Consider the following 5000-nt stretch of genomic DNA (forward strand, 5'->3'; position numbering starts at 1 on the left):
ATATGGGGTGCATTTTTAATTCAGAAAAGTGAGTGGAGCAGGCACTTATGTTGGTAACAACAAGAGATGAAGTGAGCAGAAAAGGGCCAGAAGACAATAGAGAATAAAACATTTTCGCGGCGGTGATGGGGTTTGAACCTGCGGCGTTAATTAAATTGTTTCTTCCATTCTATTGGGCGTCCAGATAGCTCAATTGGTGGATAGAGCGCTCTTCACACTCAAAGGGACCGAGATCGATCCCGGGCGCAGCCGAGATTTTTTCTGACCCTCTTCCCCCCCCCCCCCCCTCCTTGTCCACCCAGCAGTGATTGGTTAGCCGGGTCTGTTAAATTTGGCGTAAGTACTTTGCCATTGCCTAGCGTTCTATCCAAAGGGTAGCAAACAATTGCTGCTGTCGATTTCACGCTAAAGAAACCGGGATAAAACTCCTGCTCCATGGGGGCGCAATGGCTCTGAAGGGGTGTTAGGTAAAATCCGGAAACGACCGGAAACGATGAAACCGACCAAAGTTATCGGAAGTTGGCAAGAGTGGGAAGTGAACCAGGGACTGAGGAAAGTGCACACCAGTGGGGAGTGAACCTGGGACAATGGGAGGAGGATAAAAGAGGAAAATGAACCTGGGACTATAGATAGATCAAAGTTGACGTCACTCCGGCCTTTGTTATTGTTTTGGCATCCGCGTTTATGAGTAATTCTCACTAAACTGTATGATCCGGACTATAAACGTTAAAGGTTAAACATTGTTTTCTGTGTTGGCCCGTTATACTTCCGGATGGCAATGTCGTGAGCTTTTAACTAGGCGCATACTATCTATAGAGACGGATACCAGTGCGAATGGAAGCCGTTCTATGGAAGGTGGGCACCAGAGGAGAATGATATGAGACGATAGGAGAAGGGCATCAATGGAGAAGGAACCTGGGACTACGAGAGGTAGATACCAGTGGAGAGTGAAGCCGAGAGTATGGGAGGTGGACACCAATGGGGAGTGAAAACAGAAGGGTACTTATTTTTTTCCGAAACCTACCGAAACCGACAAAATGTACAGGAAGTGGGCACCAGTGGGGAGTGAACCTGGGACTAAGGAAGGAGGATATCAGATGAAAATGAACCTGGGACTATGGGATATGCTTACCGGTGGGAATTGAAGCCAAGACTATGGGTGTTGGGAAACAAAGGTGAATGAACCTGAGACTATAGGAGTTGGGCCTGTCTTCAATTCTCACCGGTAAGCATCCCCCATATTCCCAGATTCATCTCCATCTGATATTCTCCTTTCTTAGTCCCAGGTTCACTCCCCACATTGATGTCCACTTCCCGTAAATTTAGACGGTTTCAGTAGGTTTCAGGGGGAAAAAAATAAGTACCCTTATTTATTGTTCACTCTCCATTTGGGGTCCAGCTCCAACTCGGCTTCACTCCCCAATGCATGGTATCTACCTCTCGTAGTCCCATGTTCACTCTCCATTTGGGGTCCAGCTCCCACTCGGTTTCACTCTCCAATGGTATCTACCTCTCGTAGTCCCATGTTCACTCTCCATTTGGGGTCCAGCTCCAACTCGGCTTCACTCTCCAATGGTATCTACCTCTCGTAGTCCCATGTTCACTCTCCATTTGGGGTCCAGCTCCAACTCGGCTTCACTCTCCAATGGTATCTACCTCTCGTAGTACCATGTTCACTCTCCATTTGGGGTCCAGCTCCAACTCGGCTTCACTCTCCAATGGTATCTACCTCTCGTAGTACCATGTTCACTCTCCATTTGGGGTCCAGCTCCAATGGTATCTACCTCTCGTAGTACCATGTTCACTCTCCATTTGGGGTCCAGCTCCAACTCGGCTTCACTCTCCAATGGTATCTACTCTCGTAGTACCATGTTCACTCTCCATTTGGGGTCCAGCTCCAACTCGGCTTCACTCTCCAATGGTATCTACCTCTCGTAGTACCATGTTCACTCTCCATTTGGGGTCCAGCTCCAACTCGGCTTCACTCTCCAATGGTATCTACCTCTCGTAGTACCATGTTCACTCTCCATTTGGGGTCCAGCTCCAACTCGGCTTCACTCTCCAATGGTATCTACCTCTCGTAGTCCATGTTCACTCTCCATTTGGGGTCCAGCTCCAACTCGGCTTCACTCTCCAATGGTATCTACCTCTCGTAGTCCCATGTTCACTCTCCATTTGGGGTCCAGCTCCAACTCGGCTTCACTCTCCAATGGTATCTACCTCTCGTAGTCCCATGTTCACTCTCCATTTGGGGTCCAGCTCCAATGGTATCTACCTCTCGTAGTACCATGTTCACTCTCCATTTGGGGTCCAGCTCCAATGGTATCTACCTCTCGTAGTACCATGTTCACTCTCCATTTGGGGTCCAGCTCCAATGGTATCTACCTCTCGTAGTACCATGTTCACTCTCCATTTGGGGTCCAGCTCCAACTCGGCTTCACTCTCCAATGGTATCTACCTCTCGTAGTCCCATGTTCACTCTCCATTTGGGGTCCAGCTCCCACTCGGTTTCACTCTCCAATGGTATCCACATCTCGTAGTCTCATGTTTATTCTCCATTGGTGCCACCGAGCCCTAGCTTAATTTATTACCATTATTATTATTATTATTATTATTATTATTATTATTATTATTATTATTATTATTATTATTATTATTATTATTATTATTATTTTTATTATTATTATTATTATTATTATTATATTATTATTATTATTATTATTATTATTATTATTATTTATTATTATTATTATATTATTATTATTATTATTATTTATTATTATTATTTTATTATTATTATTATTATTATTATTATTTTTATTATTATTATTTTATTATTATTATTATTATTATTATTATTATATTATTATTATTATTATTATTATTATTATTATTATATTATATTATTTTATTATTATTATTATTATTATTATATTATTATTATCATTATTTTATTATTATTATTATTATTATTATTATTATTATATTTATTATTATTATTTATATTATTATATTATTTATTATTATATTATTATTATTTTTTTTAAATTATTATTTTTAATTTTTACTACTTTTTCAAATTTGATTTAATTTTTTTTTTTTTTTTTATATTCATTCTACTAATGACATCTCTAAAAGACAAAAGTATTCCTTGAGAACCAAACAGACGATGGAAGGCAGTTCCAGACAGTTGGACCAGATAATTTGGCAGACGATTTATCTAGTGTTGTCAAACATTTTTATTTTTTATTTTTTAAAACGAAAGTGGTGCTTGAGTATATAGATAAGCGAAGTTGACGTCACTCAGGTCTATGCTACTTTTTAAATTTTTTTTATTTGCTCACTAAATTGTATTAATCAGAGTATAGATAGTTCGAAGATGACGTCACTCAGGTCTTTGTTATTGTAATACTCACTGAACTGTATTAACCTGACTATGAACGTTCATGGATACACACAGTTTTGTGTGTTTGTCCGTTATACTTCCGGATGGCAATGTTGTGAGCTTCTTAGCCAAGCGCAAACTATCTAGTAGCCAGAGTATAAACGTTCAAGGTTAAACAGAGTTTTGTGTGTTGGTCCGTTATAGATAGAAGGAAGTTGACGTCACTCGGGTCTTTGTTATTGTTTTCGCTATCCGCGTTTATGAGTACTTCTCACTAAACTTGACTAATAGTTTTGTGTTTTGCTCCGTTATACTTCCGGGTAGCATTGTTGTAAACTTCATAGTCAAGCGCATACTATCTATAGATAGTATGCGCTTGGCTAAGAACCTCATAACATTGCCATCCAAAAGTATAACGGACCAAACATAAAACTGTGTGTATCTATGAACGTTTATAGTCGGGTTAATACAGTTCAGTAAGCATTACTCATAAACGCGGGTGGCAAAAAACAAGAACAAAGACATGAGTGACGTCATCTTCGAACTATCTATAGCGTGAAAAGGACAATAGAAATCGCTTGCTATAGACGCTAGTCTATCGCAAAGAACTTTCCGACAGATCGATCAAACCTAGCTTCCCAATCACTGCTGGGTAGGGGGGATTAAACCAATAATCTCAATCTTCAATAATCTGAACCCGGGATCGATGTCTGTCCCTTTGCTTGTGAAGCATGTGCTCTACCAACTGAGCTATCGGCACCCCCAATTGCTGGTTAGGAGAGGCAGGGTTATAAAGCTTCCATAATAGCGTTTACAGAGACTTGGCTCTCTCCTCACATACCATCATCATGTTTTGATATTGAACAATATTCACTGTTTCGAGGAGATAGGACAAATGTTAATAAACGAACTGGGGGTGGGGTGTACACAAATATTTATCAACAAATGGTGCCACCCTAGTATTGTGACGATTATATTGAATTTCTTACTGTTTCGTCACGACCATATTATCTACCCCAGGAATATACTCATGTCATCATCATCATCGTCTACATTCCACCATCATAAGACAACAACACAGCAAAAAAAAAAACGAATGTGCCCATCAGCTTTCCCTCATTTATACACATATTTTAAGTCCTTTAAATTATTCCTGTCCCAAAAAAAAGAAAATTGAATCAATGAACGATCTCAGGCCTGTTGCACTGACTTCAATAATCATGAAATCTTTAGAAATACTTGTTCTTGTTAAAATTTGGAACCAGTTTATGCCATTGAGTGATAGTCATCAATTTGCTTACAAACCAGAACGTGGCGTAGAGAATGCCATTCTGCTGTTTGCAAACAACATTTACGGCATCTAGATCTCGCTATGAGCTTTTGCAGATTGCTTTTTGCAGATTTTTCTTCAGCGTTCAAATCAATGCAACCTCAGTTGGTTGTTCAAAAATTGACTAGTCTGAATTTTTAAAAGTATATAATTCCTTGGGTGCTCGACTTTCTTACGGAGAGAGCACAATATGTTCAATTAGGACAAAAAATTAATTCCTGTACAACTACAAATATTGGTGCTCCTCAAGGTTGTATATTGTCCCCTGTATATTCACAATATACA

The sequence above is a fragment of the Berghia stephanieae genome, chromosome 6 (assembly GCF_034508935.2).
Source record: "Berghia stephanieae isolate SIO BIC M18660-M18661 chromosome 6, UCSD_Bste_1.3, whole genome shotgun sequence".
Classification (NCBI taxonomy): Eukaryota; Metazoa; Mollusca; class Gastropoda; order Nudibranchia; family Aeolidiidae; genus Berghia; species Berghia stephanieae.